The 20,322-nt window shown below is 38.0% G+C and overlaps 1 protein-coding gene across 1 annotated transcript in view; it reads left to right on the plus strand.

Annotated features, from left to right (window-relative positions):
- rtkna (rhotekin a) overlaps window positions 1-20,322 on the plus strand; it is a 141,445-nt gene that overhangs the window by 2,086 nt on the left and 119,037 nt on the right. The window lies entirely within an intron of this gene.

Below are 20,322 nucleotides of genomic sequence, written 5' to 3' on the forward strand. Positions count from 1 at the left end.
CAGGATATAGTAGGGGTGTAACGGTACGCAAAAATCACGGTTCGGTGCGAACCCCGGTTTTGAAGCCACGGTTCGGTTCATTTTCGGTACAGTAAGGGAGAAATGCCAACATTAAACTACAGGTTGTTTATTACTTTAAACTTTTTTTTACAATTTGTTTACACTTTTTTAAACACTTTATTAAAGTATAACAGATAAAATATATATAAAATTAGGGATGGGCGATATGCCCTAAAATCCATATTGCGTTATACATTGCAGCCTCTTGCGATAGCGATATGTATTGCGATATAATAATTTCAATAGACTCGTTTCAGAACAGGTTATATAGACCCTTACAAAAGCCAAACTGCTAAAAAAGTAAGTAAAAGTAAACCGTTATGGCCAGATTAGTCTTGTTACCTCTCTTAGCTGGAACTTTTGCCTGACACACTCTACAGCAGGGGTGTCCAGACTTTTTTGTGTGGTGATCTACTTTTAAAATGATAAAGCCGACAAGATCTATCTGCTAAAAAACACAGTTAATTATTTTTAGAACACTAAACACTTTAAATGCTTGTGGGGACTATACTGCATATATATACAATTACTAGACCATAATGCCAATTTCGCACGTGGAGCAGCAGTTAACTTATGTAACTTATGGCTTAAATCCAAAAAATAGATGTTGCATCTGTCTTTTTCACGAGTTCCTCTGTTTCGCTGACGCTTTCATCCATGTTTATTCGGCTGCAACTTGTGGCTCTAAAGTTCGCGGGTAGATTGTGTCATCAACACGCATTATCGCGATAGTGCAATAGATTTAAAATCTCTATCGTATGCCAATTTTCTATCGTTTATATTGCATATCGTTTATATTGCCCATCCCTATATAAAATGAAAAAATAATAAATAAAATACTACTGCAAAGTTATTTTTTACATTATTTTATAACAGAAGGTAACTCTTATCTTAACCTTCTCTTAAACTTTTTCTACTAAAACCTTGAACTAACAAATTCAATTCCTGAATACATTTATGAACTATTAGCCTACATTTTTGCCACTAAAAATTTTCTGTTTTGATTTATTTTGGATTGTTTAACTCACAGTATTGAATTGGCTATGTACCATCTCTGTATAAAAATAATATAACTGCTCTATGTGTAACTGCATAGCAAGCAACATGATGATATACTCATTATACACTCATTTTGAGATTAGTGAGCTGCATACATAGCCATCTTTGATCTTTTGCACGTTTCTCCTAATCTTTGCTTGTGTCATCAATGTAAGCTGTGACTTTACTTACGAACCCCTCCGCAGCTGAGTGACAGCTGAGTAACCCCGGGTTACAGCTCTTTCGTGTCCCGACCAGCTGATCGCATTGTGACAATGGTATGATTGACGTGATATGCAGATGAAAAATCTGATCACGCATTCCTTATTCTCGCTGTCACAGAAAGCGCGTCTCATGAATGCGTAGCAACGAAAGACGTGCATCCTCTCACGCACTTTTGAAAGAACAAAGCAGCGCGTTGACACGCGTTTAACATGCGCTTTTAGATACGACACGTAAACGTTTACATCAATAATCAAACGGATATACAACTAAGTAAATAAAAATCTTTCTGCGGGCCGAATTATGTTATATGTTTGACAGAAGACTTGCGCTGAACGCGGAGACTTCCGCCACTTAATATGTTCGTGCGGAAACGCACGTATTATGTTCCGCACAGGCGCACACAAAATGCTTTCGGTGCACGTGCGCACCGTGCCGAAAGCCCTGAACCGAAACGGTCCGGTTCGAATACACGAACCGTTACACCCCTAGGATATAGAAAACGGTTGAATAATAAACAGATTAGTTTAAAACTATATCAACGCATTACACTGTCAACCTTATGGTTTTGACTAGGAATTATGTGATTACATTATGAATCATTTGGTGTCAACAATGTTGGTGTTGTACCTGAGGGGCAACCTTCCGATCTCTCTGATGAAGCCGATACAGAAGTGACTTAAACTGCAATTCATCGACTGGCCGCTTGAGGCTGGCTCCAAAAGGGAGTACATTCCAATAGACTCCCATGTTAAAAATGCCCTAGTTTACAGTAGAAAATAAGTTGTTTACAACCTGGTACAAAAAGTGTTTTTAGTCTGTATAGCTAATTTTGCCCTTCGTGACAACTCTGACGGGGGTTAATTTTTTTGTAACTCATCCGTTTAAATTATATTAAGCCTTAAACTTCTGCATAATTAACAGTCACTGCTGTCACTAGAATCGAGCTAGGCGGGCGTGGTTTCAGCAACCAGCCACCTCAGCTTCACCAATGTCCCGACTCTTTACCCATTTTCGGTTTTCCGCGAGTGATTGGTGGTGACGTGCGGCCAAGATGGCGACGGCAGGCAACGCCTACTTTAAGCTTCAAAAACGATCTTCACAAACCAATGGGTGATGTCACGGACACTACGTCCATATTTTTTTAGTCTATGGTTCTACCTCAATACAAATATGATAGCATTTGTTTTGGCTTTTTTATAATTTGTTTTTGGTTTAATTGCAGTGTATCCCACAGATCTGAAATTTACTCGTGGTGGTAGCTGGTGAAAAGGGCAATCATTATCCACCGACAAAAAATGGCCTACTATACATGTGACAAAGAACTAATAATGTGTGACACAACACAATAGTTTGATTTGTTAAACATTAATATTAATTTCACATTATAGTTCATTAGTCTAACCACCCCAAACTTTCTTTGCCATTAACAAAGCTGACACTGTTTGTCAAAGCACCAAAAAACACTTAATGTTTTTGCACTGATATATGAAGCAATTTGAGGACCCCTTTTATCAAACTCAATATAATACAATACTATGTATAGTATATTAATAGACAGTGCAGGTTTATAGACTATAAATGTGACTGATGTTATAATGGTTATAATTTCTATTAGATAGGCACTTTTTCCTGCTTCTGCTTTCTATTTCTCTTTTGCCGATTAAAAAAAGCTTAATCCACTCATTATTTCCGATTTAAGGGCGTTTTCACATCTGTAATTCGGTTCATTTGGTCCGGACCAAAAGCAAAAAATGATACATTGTAACTTTTTTAGCAGATTTGGTTCCATTTCACACCACACTGATTGCTCTGATCCGCACCAATTGAAACGAACCAAAATTCTGTCATGTGATAAGATCAACATCACTCATTGGCCACATGTATTTGAACGTATCTCCTAAACGGCTTCACGATTGGTCAGAATCAACGTGCGGCAAATTCCAACGGAACGCCCGGAAGTAAACAAAAGAAGGATAATACAGCAGACACCATGGAAAGACGGCTGCGCGCTGTAATTATGTCTCCGTGGTTGTTATACATAGTTTCTATACAGCACTCTAGACAAACTGTTCATTTTCAGAATGAATCGCGGATGCGGCTTGAAAACAACGGTTTAATGCACTACAAAGGGCGAAGACAAAAAAATTTCGAGGCTCCGCCTGCACCTCCTCGCAACTCCAGGTATGTCCGCGATTTGTCATGGTGCTAATATTGCTAATAGAAACGGTCAACAAACACTTCCTCATCCGATAATGCACTGCGCAGTTGACTACGGCAGCTGGTTTAGTTCAAAATGCGCAGTACTTTTGCTGTTAGGTCGGTTCGATCTCGGATCGTGTTCTCACCACAAACGAACCGATCTAGAGTTCGTTTGAAAGCGTACCGAGACCACCTCTGCAAGCTGGTCTCGGTCCGCTTGTTTGGTCCGCTTTTGGTGCGCACCAGAGTTCGATGCTGCATTCTCACCTGCCCAAACGAACTGCACCAACTGAGCAATCGAACTCTGGTACGATTCAATCGAACTAAACAAGGCAGGTGTGAAAAACCCCTAAAAGTCTACGTTGTCCCGATGACAGGCTTTACATTACAGCTAGGGCTGGGTATTGGCAAGGGCCTCCCGATACGATACGTATCACAATACAATGCAATGCGTTGCATGTTGCGATACATTGCAATACTTTTTCTTTTTTATCAAAAATGTAAAAAAATAGAGCTTTTAAATGTTCTGCCATTTTCTCACTCCCTCTAACTTCTGAGACATTGGCCGAATATGGCAGACAACTGGACAGTGACAACTACTGCAGCGGCTGAGGAGATCGTTTGACGCACACAGAGGGATTTGATGTTTTTTTTATTTTTATATCGATAGTAGAGATATCGATATTTTTGCACAGCGAAAAACTTTTTAGATTTTAGAAAAGATATGGTCTATTAATAGTAAGATTATTTAAAAAAATGGAATAAAGAAAGTGCCGTGTGTGGTTGAACCAGGGGCGGAGCCAGACATTGTAGACATTGGGGGCTTAGTCCAAATCTAGGGGTATCAAAGAATGGTCCCCTGATAATATTTTTTCTCTATTTACGGCAGCTTTAAGTAAATTTTTTTAATCCTATTACAATTTTTTTTATCCTATCTCATCCTATTTTTGGATAAGAGAAGTTTAAGTGTCATTGTGAAAATTGGTTATGTTACAGTTTCAAAATGACAATACAGAGAACACAGCAAGGTTCTCTGTATTGTTATTTTGAAATTGTAACGTAACACATTTTCACAATGACACTTTAACTTCTCTTATCCAAAAATAGGCAAAATATGTTAGCTGAAGGCTAATCCAGTAACTATAAAGCTACATAAGAAAGAAGAACAATTTTGACTTCACTAGCAGTCAAAAACAATTCCTCACCTGCTTATGGAAGCTTTCTCTCTTTCTCCCTGTCCTTGCTTTATCTCCTCACCCTCCTCTCTCCCTATTTGCACTGACAATTATCACACATAAAGACAATTTAATGTAAAAGATTAAGGATTCACCTTTATAACTGTCAATGTATTTCTGATGTGAATCATTGCGAATTTCAGAGAAATGCATACAGACAAAAACATAAGCTGCCTAAGTAACTATTATCACCTTCTTACTTCTGACGTCTTAAAAAATAAATTGTATATCCATCTTTAAAAAGGTATATGTGTAATAAGCAATTTTTTTTTCAAAGTTTTAATTCACTGTGATTAACTCTTTCCCCGCCATTGACGAGATATCTCGTCAATGGGCTCTTTGCACGTAACTACTTCCTTACCGGAAATGCGGCTCGGTCTTTTTCGGTTTAAACATAGTGCTGTTCTACACTAGGGCTGAGTCCCAAACCGCCTACTTCCATACTGTGTAGTATGTAAAAAGCGCTACTTTGCGTACTGCGTGGTATGGGGGTAGGCGGTTTGGGATTCAGCCTAGATGTTTGCAAGAGTTGCCGAAACTTTCGATAATGGACGTACATCACCTACCAGCAAATTAGAAAAGGGCTTTAAAATGTATGCCGCTTCATACATCCACGGATATGGAGGTAACTTAAGTCTAACTTGTATCTTTCAGACTTTATGGCTTACGTTAGCTTGCTAGGCTAATAAACAATCCCGGTCTGACAGAATATGCGTGTTGTAATGTAGTACTGCTTTCTAGTGTTAGGCGGAAAATGTCTATCGTTGTGCCCTGTACTTGTACGTGCCTAACTTCGCATTGTGTTAATATGTGATTGGCATTAGTGTCAAACAAAGACAGAGCCACAAGTGAAGTCGCTGTACAGGCTTTCTGTTTCAGATCCATGAAGAAGCACGAAAAACCTCATTGTGTAAATGTAGGGTTGCACTTGTAATTTGTGTCAGAGTTCCGAGTTCAGCAGTTCCAAAAGGTTCGAGTTCAAATTGTGTGTTGTGCTTAACATGGTCATGTTACATTTTGACCTTCTTTATCGCACTGCTCACTGCTCAACTTCCAAAAACTGATCAAGCTGTTCAAGCCTCTGTTCTGCCCTACAAAGGCAAAAGACCTTAATAGACCATTTCAATATTCATCAGCCACCGCTTTCTGAGTTCAACATCGCTAGGAAATCCGTGGTAGCTTAAAACGCCGTTGAATTTAGATGATGACGTGCATGTGGGAACACAACAATGTTCATGATATTTTTTCTGTTACCTCTGGAAAAAAACTATCTTTTTTAAGACTCATTTTCCGCTGTTTACGCCGCCATATTTCGCCAAACCGGAAAAGGGTGAGCCGTATTTACCCGTTGCGGATATGACGTCAAGCTGGTATGTGCAAGGAGCGAATTAAGAGAAAACGCTTCCCCGCCAATGACGAGATTATCCACCAGGTGGCGCACTTCCGCAACTTTTTAAACCCGGAAGTATTGCCCTATGGCAACCAGCTGCTAGTCCGTGTCCGTTTTAAAGATCGCTCTGAATGGGATCTCTATGAATAGTCCGTCACAAAAATGGAATTATCTCAGCTTCTTGCTAAAAATGTGGTGTTTTTGCAGAAACCTACCCATTTTCAAAAGCTGATTACAAAAGAACCACTGAAGGTAGGAAGAAACGTTTTTTTTTGTTTGAAAGCAGAGGGTCTGTTCTTTCATTTGGTATATTGTATGTTTATATATTCAAAGAAGAACATTTTCTGGAAGGCATTAAACTTTGGTGAAAATCATGAAAAACGCTGGCGCTGGCTGGCAACTTTTTTAAAAAACGCTGGCGATGAAAGAGTTAAATGTACTTTAAGTACAACATTATCAACGACGTGCGTGCAGCAGAGCAGGCAGTCTAGTTAAGATCAGAGCGCTAACATTAGCCGTTAGCCATGCAGATAATATATGAGGAGTTTCGTTGCAAAACGAGATAAATACATTTTTTTACATTTTTGTCAACACATGTTTATTATTATGTTATCATATTATTATTTTGTTTTATGGTGCTACTTAGCTGTTTTTTTTAAAGTTATGAAGGTTTAAATCAAAACAAACCAACTGCAGTTGAATTCAAATTAATTGGAATGCACAACCAAAAAACGAGATTTTAGAACAATTAAAAAAACGGTGGTTATCTCGTTTTGCAACAAAACTCTTCATATCAGTTGACGCTATTTAACAGTATTTACATCACATAACTATACATATACACTTACAGTAATAATAAAGGCACTGTAATAATATAATAAAGACACTTTGAAAATGCGTTTACTGTGGGGAGATTCAGCATATTAATTTGCCTTCAACACGCATCTCTCATTCGTTTTTACTGGAGCGTGGGACCGGAGAGTTTAAAGCTGAATGCCGCCACCTAGCATACTGGATAGATTAATTTTACAGATCTGAAAAGATTCAGGTCTTTTGACAAAACATTCGGGGCTTGAGCTCCAGAAGCCACCCCCTCGCTCCGCCCATGGTCGTAACAAGAGCCAGTTGTTATCGCCATAGAAACCGGAGGCCACTGAAAGTGCCGTCGAGCTTTAGCGAGGTAGTGCTCATGGCCGTTCTCCGATCGACTCTGGTTTTACACACAATATTTATCAGACTTGGGACACGAAGTAATAAACTAAGACCGACCCGGACCCGACTAACCATTTAAAAAAATAAACCCGGAACCGTACGGGTCCCACGTCCTCAGTGAAGAAAGACCTCTAATGGTAAAACTGTGCTCACTTTCAGAAACATGGAAGGATTGAGAAACAGAGAGCACGTGAATGCACACTCAACGGGAGAGACACACCATACGTGCACGCAAAATGAAGCCAAGTTGGATGCTATAAACACATATGCACATAAGCATATGCAACCATTTTGGTCCCAGCGTAGTTCCCTGGCTGCTCAGTATGTGCTGCAGTTGATCCAGTTTGCCGTGCTGGATGATAAGTTTATGACGAGCTGGATGATGAGTTTCATGATCATCTTCACCTGACCCCCACCTCACTCACTCACTCACTCACTCACAACAAGATACGGGTCATCCAGTCGAGTACAGAAAATACGGAAATCTGTAAAGTGATTTTTTTTTCCCAGACCGCCCAAGTACAGCCTATGTATGAGAAACACTGAATTGCTTGCTTCCAGATTTAGGGCCCTATAATTTCCGCGATCACGGAATCGCGGACGGAATCGCGGAATTGGCTAATTAACACGGAATTTTGAATAAAATTATGTTTTTGTGTGGGAGACGAACGTATGTCTGGGGGAAATGCAGACCGGGAAAGTAAATCTGGGCGACACGCCCCCTCCCGTCGTTTCAGACCTCCTCCAAAACACTGAAACCATGGCGAAGCGGCTCTCCACGACTCTGCTTTCGTCAGCGAAAAAATTAAGAAATTCGACGCTAAGCACTTAGTTCCGAGCAGGTCTCACATGACTTTTATGTGACCGGAGAGCTGTTAGTTTGGAAGTTTAGTCAACACTCTGTTCACGGTGAGCGCAAAGATACATGCACTCTCTCATCCATGTCTGTCTCACTGTACCTCTCTCATGTGCACGCCCTCACCCAACTGTACGAAGTACGAACACAAAAACACAAGTATTTGTTAAGTTTTATGCAATTCAAGCGAGCTAAGGCAAACTAACTATCCCTTGCATTTAAAATATAATCATCTGCATCATGGCGCCGCTCTCTGTCTCTCTTTCGCTCGCACGTCCAAAGAGCTGCATGCTCATGCTGTCCTAAGTCAGATCACTATCCTGTGTATGTTTGTAAAGTTATATGCATTTCAAGCGATTGTGTATAAAATATGGATCGGGTTCCGCTGGATTGATGTGTTTAAGGCACTTCTGAAGGCACCACTGCGTTGACACCTTGTTGTAGCCTCCTGCAACAACACTAAAAAAAACAATGCATTGAATTGAGTTGTGTGTGCGCGTGCGCGCGGGTGTGTATGTGCGTGTGTAAATGCATCTTTTATAGTCATTAAGTAATCCTGTTATCCAGTTTTTCCCCCAAATCATTTACATTTTAATCATTAACATTAAAAGGCACACTCTTTTTATGACTAAAATAAAAGTAAAGGGTAAAAAATATAATTGCCAAAAATTAAAACGGAATTTGCAAAAATTAAAACGGAGAAAACGGAATTTGGGAAAAAATAAAACGGAATTTGGGAAAAAATAAAGCGGATTTTAAAGGGCCCTACAGATTTTCTGAAGATGATTAATGATTACTGATCTCTATATGCATTCTAAACATTGTTTTAAAATCTTCTGCTGGATTGCTTTTCACAAATACAAAACAATAAACCCAAGGACAATATTGTATCGAGGACTTTGCTGCTGTAACATGGCTGCAGCAGCCATAGTGATATAACGCACTACCCGACAATAGTCCCCTTATTACACCAGAATGAAAGTATAGTTCCTAGCCATATCGGCCTAAAAAATCACAACTTTTAATTTTCTGTTGGTCTTAGTACACAATGTAACTACAGAAGAGTCAAGTTTTAAATAGGAAAAATCAAAACGCTTTGGTTATCAGCTGAATGGTTTTCAAAACAGTAAAAATCACATTTTTAATTCTAGGGGAGCTGGAAAATGAGCATATTTTTTAAAAAAGTGGAGTACATTTTTCATGGTAAAATGGTCTGTGCAGCGTACTTGTCTTTTGCATGCCTGAGGATTACATTTAAAGGGGGAAACAATAGTGTTTGAGGCTCACAATATGTCATTCCCATGTACAAAACTCTTAGGGCGCACTCACTTTGTCCAAACCAAACCATGCCCCAGCGCGATTGTCCCCCCACCCTACTCCCCCATAAGCACGCACTCACATTATTATCTATGCCTATATACAGGTTTACATTCTATGGCACCTAAAATATGAAAAGACTGGAAGTAATTTATTATGATATACTTTTTACATTGCTTACTCCAATGCAATCCTGTTCTTGTCATTGTATTTTTAAAAACACTGTAAAACAATTATATCATATCAACGACTCAACATATATTTTTGTTACTTTAACTTAAGAATTAAACAATTTCAACTTTGCATTTTTGTTTACAGTGAAATCATGTATTTTGTGAAATATACTGGGTTGACTTAAACTTAAAAATATCAGTTCAGTAGATAATTGGACAGCCACGGGACAGGCCATAGTTCAATCCACACTTACTGCACTAGGTTGTTTTTTGCTAGATTTAAGTTAATTATAAATCAAAATGTCATAACAGCCCCACCAAAAATAGAAAACACAATTGTATTTGTAAAATGTCACACATTCTTCTCTCTTTTATGACAAATTGCTTTTACTAAGTTTATGAATAGATGTATTCTTTTAAATGCCATCAAAGTGTTGTTATGAAACACACATAACTGTGTGTTGAAAGCCAGGAGTTTACCTTCCTCATATGTTTCCATTATGATGTTTTGTGCTGGTTTATCATCTCATGTGCTCACTGAGATGGAATAAGTTGAAAAAATGCAGTTGTATGTTTCCTGACCAGTTTGTCAGCTGATCTATTCACTACTTTGGAATTCTGCTCTTCTGTTTATTTAGATGCTCAACTGAAGCCAGCATTGTAAATTATCCTACCTTAAGGTATTTAGACACTGATAATCTACTGATAACTTCCTTTAGACACCTAAACAACATTCCAGTCTGTATTTAAAATACAAAGGTACCTTCAACCAAATTTTGTCACATAAGAATCATTGTTTCAAGAGTTTTTGTGTGAATCCAGCTTCCAGTAAAATAAATACTTCCTTGTGTTACTTACAGTATATTATGCCAATGAATGAATGAAGTAAACTATTTTTAGAACAAGACAAGCCTTTCAAGGAAGGTCCTTTTACTTTCATTAACCATGGGTTGATCAGTTGTATAACTTGAATGCAGTATATGTTTCATTGGATGCAGAAAAAATGAAAAGATTCAGAATGAGGATGTAGATCAGCTTATCAAATGCTGGTGACATTACTGTAAGTTTGGCAAACTAAGGCCCCTTTAATCACGCCATCTGCAGCGTTTACTGTTCATTGAAGCATTTATCCCACATTTCTTGATCAAAGATTGATTTGATAGCAAATAAGAAATAGTAAAATATCATCCTAAAGACATTTATGGAGAATTTTGGTGTTATATTATTTAAATGTATTTGGTAATATGTTTTATACTGTTTATAGATACAAAATTATGACTATGAAATTATAGCCAATAATTATATAAACTTTTAAACTGGAAATTTAGACTTTAAACTTCGACACTGAAGTCAGGATACACTTTTCAAAAATGTTCCTAAAATGGTCTTTGTCAAGCTGTATAAAAACTTTTAACTAGAGATGCACCGATATGCCATTTTACACTGATGTCGATAGCCGATTATTCAGTTACTGGTAGTTTGGTGGCTATATTAACTTGCATTAACTAAATTCTGAAGATTACATTTCTAAATGTTATTCATCCATATAATGACCATTAATATTGAACATTAAACTAGTTTCTTTCAATGTTTCTCCCACAGATGTGAAATTTACTTCTAGTGGTAGCCGATGAAAAAGGCAATCATAAGCCACCAATAGGGCTGGGTATCGATTCAGATGTTCCAGATCGATTCGATTTCGATTCACAAGCTATCAAATCGATTCTCGATTCATTTTTCGATTCTGGTTCTCGGGTAGGTTTTCATACTCGATTCTCGATTCAACTCAATGAATATAGATTTAATACAAATACTATATTAATAAAAAAGAACAGTGAACAGCAGTTTACAAGTGGGTAATTGATAAAAAAATTAAAAGCCACAACACTAACGTTGAAGAAGACTAGTAATTAGATTAAAGTTAATCTTATGTTCAATTTTTGTGGGAATAAATATGAAAAAAAAAAAAATCGATTCTGCTCGTTGAGAATCGATTTTTATTAGACCACGTTTTAAAAAACGATTAATCGGAAAATCAATTTTTTTGCCCAGCCCTACCCACCAACAAAAAATGATTTACTATACGTGTGACAAACAACTAGTAATGTGTGACACAACAAAATACTTTTGATTTATTGAACATTTATATTAATTTTACATTGTATTTCATAAAATCAACCACCTTAAACTCTCTTTGCATTGAACAAAGCTGACACTGTTTGTCAAAGCACCACAAAAACACTGTTTTTGCACTGATATATGAAGCAATACTTGTGTAGATTACCTCTTTTATCGAACTATATTCATTCCGAAATACAATCATTCCACTTAGCAATGTGACGTCGAAAACACGTCTTTTGCATGTCCAATTTTGGTCCCCTGAAGGTGCGGACTGTAACGCAAGATGACGTCTTTTTTCCAACGTCTATTGAACATCCAGTATTGGTGTTCATTTGACCTTTCTATAGGGGCTAAATGTAGTCCAAATGTGGTTGTTGTGGACATCTTTTCTACATCAAATTTAACCTCCTTGCACAAAGTGAGGTTGAAACAACTTCTTTGGCACATCTAATTTTGATCCAACGTATACTATAGGACCTCCGTATAGAGGGTTTCAGCAGTAACAACATAAACAAACGGCTTTTGTGGAACACACGTAACTTCCTGTAAACTTGAATAACTATTGAATAAATAACAATTGAGTCCTTTTAACAGTAGTTTATTTATTAGGCATAAGAAAAAAATTTGTTTGGTTCCGGTTTCCGACCGACCCTGCCAATTTATGTGCGACCCAAATTTATTTTATGAGCTTGGGGAAGAAATAATACACATTAAATAAATACACAAATAAAAAAACTTTGAGGCGAACTATAATTTACCTTTTAGTACAGCACCGTTTTTGTAAAGCACGCGATGCAACGTCCTCTAGCAATGCTAAAAACAAGGCAGCTATACGGTCGTAAACACACTCGTTCACACATCGTTGTCACTTACAAAAGCACTGGTAACTTTTGGTGTGCATTCGAGATGCTTTTTCGTGCACAGCAACGTAATCTTTTGCCCCCGCCGAAAGTTGTAACTTACAGACCAAAAAAGACGAGCTGAACAACGATATGCAAGTGGGCTTTTCTCTTCCAGAGAGGACAAACCAAGGCTCATTTTGCGGTCAGAAAGTGAATTATAATATTTGAATTTATGGTATTATGACCAGGGCTTGACATTAACACCCGCCAAATGCGGGTAGATTTCGGCCATGGCGGGTAAGACAGCCAATCCCACTAGCCACTTTGCCAGGTTGAATATAATTTTTTAATTGTAGTTTTCTTAAAAGTTATGCGAAATGATAAACAATACGCAATGCGACAACTTCCATGAGCACTCTGCACCCAGCGCAACGCAAAGAGACCGTTTGTTGAGAGACGCGCACGCGATCAGCGGGGCGTTGCGGACCAAAGCGTCAGCTTCCAGAGAGCGCGCAAGAGCTGATGGATTTGCGAATGCACAAGAGGACGCAGTCTGAGCGCATACACACTTCGGGAAAGATAAAACAATTGCATGGAAGTGATTGATTAGATATAAATTGCGTGCAAACTCTCAGGGCAAGAGCGAAGAGAAATTCAGCGCATACCTGAATGCACACGAAATCAAAGAAAACCCGCCCGCAGAGAGGTTCGCGCATCATTTTAATGTAACAATAATGCCCTCTCAACATTTGTCATTAAAAAGTCTTAAATCGCTTTTATCAGTAACCATGATCAAGCTTATAAAATACATCTGCATAAACTAGCTGACAGTAAAATTAATGTACATTTCTTGACAGTATTTATTGCTGTTGTTAATAAATATTTAAAGTGGTTGTCGATGGGTTTTGTGTTTATCTTTTCAGTTTAGAAAGTGTTTCTTCTACACCCCTGCTCTACTTTTAATATATTCATTCAAAGTTAATCTATTTATGCCTTACTTACTAGCATGTTTTTCATGCACCTAAATATATGATATGATCTATACTGATATACCAGCTATATACCAGCTAATAAATGTTGTCTTAATTTGGGTAGTCAGACTGCATTTGAAATTCAGTCTGCATCTAATTTAGCAAGTAAATTTGCTCGAATTAAAGTCATTTTAGGATGCCAAAGTCAATTTTAATCATATAAAATTGATTTTACCAGCAACAAAAATTTGGCCAGTGAAAATGCTGAGTGGCTAGTAACTTTGAAAAACTAGCCACTTTGGCTGGTGAGCAAAAAAGTTAATGTCAAATCCTGATTATGACAAGAGAGATAATCCGTGGAGACGTGCTGCGCTGCGTGAGACAAACACGCAATATAGCCAAAGTCACCTCACATATCCGCTATTCAATTTAAAAATGTAACAATGTCCTACCTATCCCTTGCTGCTACTGAAAAAATAAAAAATAAAATAAAATCCCTACCGACCCATGACCTTAACTGACAACCAACCAGAACCAAACTTATTTTTTTTTTATGCCTTATTTATTTATAATTTTAGTCCAGAGGTGGTCATTGTGGATGTTTTTTCTATATCAAATTTAAACTAATTTTAGACATTTAGATGTTTTTATACTGCTTTTATATTTTAGAAGGTGGCATACTGTTCAAGTGCATTTTCGTATAGCTTTCTTTGTCACAGCAGCAGATGAATGCTTCATTTTCTAACCCACATTGTTCTATTTGCCTTGATAACATGTACCTCATTAAACACATCATCATAAAAAAGATGTAGACACAAACTGCGGTCCACAGACACTTAAAATGAAGCAGTAAATTAAAGGATAAACAGGAAAATGTAAAAAATACATAAATAATTAAATAACAAATAATGTTTAATCATAAATAATCTATATTCATACAAAGTCGAATAGAAGAGAGCGCATCGGTGAAATAGTATAAGTAAAGGTTTAGGGTTAATTTTATTCCATCAAACAAAACTTAGAAAGACCATGGCACTCCTTTAAATGAAAAAGCCTTTGTTTTAGATGGCTACAAACAAAAGGTATTTAAACATTCCAATGTGTTTCGGCCCATGCCTTTCTCAGAAAGAGTGACAAACAAATTCAGCAACAGGTGAATCAGTTAACATTCATTAGGCCATGTGAGTAGTCACCAGTTGTCATGTGACCAACATCTCCATTACAGCATTTATTGTCAATTTTCTGCACATGTTTTAGACGTCAAAAAAGTTACCTAGTCAGGCGTTCAAATGTTAAACTGCATATTGACATCTAACTGGGGTCATTGTTAGACGTCCAAATCACAGACCGAGTTTGCACATCGTGTAGACGTCCAGAATTGGTCTTGGACTGACCAACGCAATATATGATCTACATGTCCATAAGATGTCTAATGTTTAGTGGGATATGTGTAGTATATCAATAATAGTCCATGTTTATAGATTATATAAATAGGTCTAGAGATTATAAATGTGACCTGTCTCATAATGGTTTATATAACTTAGCTTTCTTTAATTTCTATTAGATGGAGCAGAAGCAGTAAAAGTATCTCTCTTGCTATTCCTCTCTTGTCGATTAAAGGAATCGCCATAGACAGACACGCTTGAAACTGCACATGAGCATTAGTGCTAGGGTTGTGCCGATGGATGATATCAAACTTGATGACTTTCTTTGCGCGTTGCGAAAAAACAAGCAGACACTGATTTAAAATTAACAGCAAGACAACTAGCAGTGAATGTGCCACCCAACGACCCCCTTCTTTAAACTAGGTAGGAAGCATCTCCCTATAACCCGCTGTTTAAAACAATTGACCTTTCGCAGGGAGCTTGATTGACAGGTGATCTGACCAATCATACTTCTTTGCCATCCAAAGCAGTCAGGAGATTTACATTAACATTGGAGGATTTGAACTTGAAAAGCAGAGTGTACTCGCACCTTTCTGCTGTTAAAACAACATTTCTTTTTATTTGATGCTATAAAGATTTGAAAGGTGAGACTTTTTTTAATATGTTTAATATCAAAAGTAATCAAAAAGTAACCTGATCTGTCCTGTGTTTCAGCGCAATGTCATTACTCCCGCTTGCGTTTAAATGGCAGCAGAGAGACTCGCCCACAGTCTCACAGACCACCCCCTCACAGTATTCAGGACAGAAGCGGTCGAAAGTGGACAAAAGAGACGAATTTAAATAGCAGGTGTAAACGTGATGTGTCTCTCTCGTCCACTTGTGATCCTATCGACGAAAACACTTCTTAATGCGACGTGTAAACAGTCCCACTGTCTTTTATGCTCCGCGATGAATTTTTCACTGCGTGAGAACAAGGTGGGACGTGAGAGCGGCGTATCTTGTCGGAGTCGGACATATTAGCGACGGTAGCTAAGGAGGTCAGATCTTTGCGAACCTTCAATTGACCTGATATATTCATATTCGTGAGTAATCTGCACATCTCACTTATACTGTTTTCCAAAGAATCAAATACAGTTGGAAACAATGTAGACCATTAATAACACAGACTGTTAACAATTTTTTATCAGTATTTAAACATTCTCTATAATAATAAATGTTTTAAACGGTTTTGACGGTTATAGAGTTCTAATGACGGTGTTCAACCATAACCGTCGGTATTACGATTATATAATAACCGTCACACCCCTAGTGATACAGACTATAAAAAGGCTATACAGAAATAATTATTTAAAGAATCTTTGACTTAGACACACTATGCAGTTATTTTACCTTAATATAACAGCTTCAAAGTTATTTCGGTGGTGAACGAAGTCAAAGTAAGGCGAATCATCCTCCTGTTGAAGCTCGGGGAGGACGCCGCTACAGAAACCAGCAATGCAAGCTTGAGAGAACCGCCCCTGACAAATCTCGCGAGAATCACGACTTGCTTTACGGCAACGACGTCACACACGTTAGGCTTGTTCGAATTCGTGTGGCGCTGCAAGAACCGACGTCAAAGTACCGTGAGAATGATCCGAGACGGCACTTTGACGTCATCCGGCTGTCGGTTCTTGCAGCGCTGCATGAAGTCGATCAAGCCTATAACAACAACAACTGCACGCGCGAATTTGAGACGTGAGGCTAAACGATTTAAAAGTTAAGAAAGCGCATTCGGAAGTGAGTTGGAAAAGGAAAAGAGAATCTGACCGCGTTAGGAACCGGACAAGAGTCCAACTCGGTCAGGTTTTTACTCGTTGGCGTGAGCTAAAAGACGGCATTGGATGGGATGCTGATCTGGCGATCTTGTTGATGGACTAACTTAGTAAGTAAATCTCTCATTTGTAAACTTGCTTGCGGTCTATGTTGTATGTTGTTGCGTTTGCTTGTAGTATGTCATGCGATTATCATGACAACAGTTGTCAATATCTCACATAATTAGGCATAAAAAAATTTGTTTGGTTCCGGTTTCCGACCGACCCTGCCAATTTATGTGCGACCCAAATTTATTTTATGAGCTTGGGGAAGAAATAATGCACATTAAATAAATACACAAATAAAAAAACTTTGAGGCGAACTATAATTTACCTTTTAGTACAGCACCGTTTTTGTAAAGCACGCGATGCAACGTCCTCCAGCAATGCTAAAAACAGGGCAGCTAAGCTATACGGTCGTTAACACAATCGTTCACACATCGTTGTCGTCACTTACAAAGGCACTGGTAACTTTTGGTGTGCATTCGAGATGCTGTTTCGTGCACAGAAACGTACCGTGTGTCTCAATTCGTTCCCTAGCTCCCGAGGTCGTGAATCAGTATATCGTGTACACAGGTTCGGGCACTCCCTAGCTCACTTCACATTGGGACAACGTTCACTTATTTTTCTGTCACGTGGCTGGTTAAGTGTTGTAATCACTCACAGCTGTTACTCATCAACAACCGGCAAAACCAACATCTCTCTGACTTAATTTTAAAAACAGTACATTGTGAAAAATGCTGTCATTATTCTCTTACATATCTGTGCATAAAATTGAAGGCATATAATTACATTTTAAATGTAATACATATATTTACAATTTTAAATAAATAGCATTATTTTAAATATTGAGTAGATTGTGGTTCCTTACTGTGTAGCAATGTGTGTTTATATTTACAACTAAAACAAACGTTTTTCTTTATAAAAGTTCTGTAACATTTCATAAAGTTTATTGAGTTGGATCACGTGATGTTCGGTTGGCGAGCTTCAGAAAAGGTCACGTGATTTCCGGTTAGGGAACATGGGCAGCATCGATGCTCACTGGTTTTTGCGTTGCATTGTGGGAATTTTTAGGGCACGAACGTTCCAGTGCACTGAACGGATTTTGGGATTGAGACAGCCCTTAAAATGGCTGACTCCCTGATCAGTGCCCTGACTACTGAACAAGGGAGCTGATTGAGACACACTGGTAATCTTTTGCCCCCGCCGAAAGTTTTAACTTACAGACCAAAAAAGACGAGCTGAACAACGATATGCAAGTGGGCTTTTCTCTTCCAGAGAGCACAAACCAAGGCTCATTTTTGCGGACAGTAAGTGAATTATAATATTTGAATTTATGGTATTATGACCAGGGCTTGACATTAACACCCGCCAAATGCGGGTAGATTTTGGCCGTGGCGGGTAAGACAACTAATCCCACTAGCCACTTTGGCAGGTTGAATATAATTTTTTTAATTGTAGTTTTCTTAAAAGTTATGCGAAATGATAAACAATACGCAATGCGACACTGGGAAATTACAACTCCCATGAGCACTCTGCACCCAGCGCAACCCACGTTTGTTGAGAGACGCGTTGCGGACCAAAGCGTCAGCTTCCAGAGAGCGCGCGAGAGCTGATGGATGTGCGAAATGCACCAGAGGACGCAGTCTGAGCCCATACACACTTCGGGAAAGATAAAACAATTGCATGGAAGTGATTGAAGATACCGTATATAAATTGCGTGCACACTCTCAGGGCAAGAGCGGAGAGAAATTCAGCGCATACCTGAATGCACACAAAATCAAAGGAAACCCGCCCGCAGAGAGGTTCGCGCATCATTTTAATGTAACAATAATGCCCTCTCGACATTTCTCATTAAAAAGTCTTAAATCACTTTTATCAGTAACCATGATCAAGCTTATAAAATACATCTGCATAAACTAGCTGACAGTAAAATTCATGTACATTTCTTGAAAGTATTTACTGCTGTTGTTAATAAATATTTAAAGTGGTTGTCGATGGGTTTTGTGTTTATCTTTTCAGTTTAGAATTAGTGTTTCTTCTACACCCCTGCTCCACTTTTAATATATTCATTCAAAGTTAATCTATTTGTGCCTTACTTACTAGCATGTTTTTCATGCACCTTAATATATAATATGATCTATACTAATATACCAGCTATATACCAGCTAATAAATGTTGACTTAATTTGGGTAGTCAGACTGCATTTGAAATTCAGTCTGCATCTAATTTAGCAAGTAAATTTGCTCAATTAATAGTCATTTTAGGATGCCAAAGTCAAGTTTAATCATATACAATTTATTTTACCAGCAACAAAAATTTGGCCAGTGAAAATGCTGAGTGGCTAGTAACTTTGAAAAACAACTAGCCACTTTGGCCGGTGAGCAAAAAAGTTAATGTCAAGCCCTGATTATGACATTTAGAGTTCCACTTTTATACTTTAGCCACAGGCTCACGTAAGAGATTTTTCATATCATACAGTGTTTCCCACACATAAGTTAGACTAATTCTAGTTAGACAGATTCAACACCGGCCTCCACATATTGCGTTTCGTTATTTATTTATTTTTTTACTTTAAAACACGCAGTGTATTCGTTCAGCTGCATTTACTGTTCCTGCTCTCTTTCTCTCTCTCTCTCACACACACACACACACACACACACCATTATAAAGAGATAATCCGTGGAGACGTGGCTCTGCGCTGCGTGAGACAAACACGCAATATAGCCAAAGTCACCTCAAATATCCGCTATTCAATTTAAATATTTAACAATTTCCTACCTATCCCTTGCTGCCACTGGAAAAAAGATAAAAAATAAAATAAAATAAAATCCCTACCGACCCATGACCTAAACTGACCACCAACCAGAACCAAACTTATTTTTTTATGCCTTATCAGGACATAAATAAGCCTAGAGGTTGTAAATATAGTGTAAACATGCACAATTTGCAAACTATTATGATAAATAGCAAAAATCATGTATAGTGACATTATAGCGAACAATGTTATGAAATAATGCAACGTACACAATTAACTTTGTCATGGCATTTTGTTATGTTTACTTGTGATTTAGCTGCAATCATCTAAAAACGTTATAAGCTAGCAAACGCGGTACTTGATTATTATATGCACTCTACACTTGAAATAAACTTCTTATTATCCTATTACCATCATCTGTAGTTTAGTAGACTATGCAGTAGCCTAATATTTGTATGAAATTGTGAAACATTACCTGGTCATTATCTTTGGAGTACTAGAGTGGGAAATTACGACAGTTGCAAGTATTCTTCAGCGACTCTAGGGGTCGCTGTTTGACAAAAACGCCGAAATGCATAGAGCGGCTTTAAAAGGTACTTGGGAGAACCAAAATTTCTATGACATTTTGTGCATAAAACCATAGAACATAGAGTTTATACTTGCCCTGCATAACACGTTACAATACATTTC

This window comes from Misgurnus anguillicaudatus, chromosome 22 (genome assembly GCF_027580225.2).
Source record: "Misgurnus anguillicaudatus chromosome 22, ASM2758022v2, whole genome shotgun sequence".
NCBI lineage: Eukaryota > Metazoa > Chordata > Actinopteri > Cypriniformes > Cobitidae > Misgurnus > Misgurnus anguillicaudatus.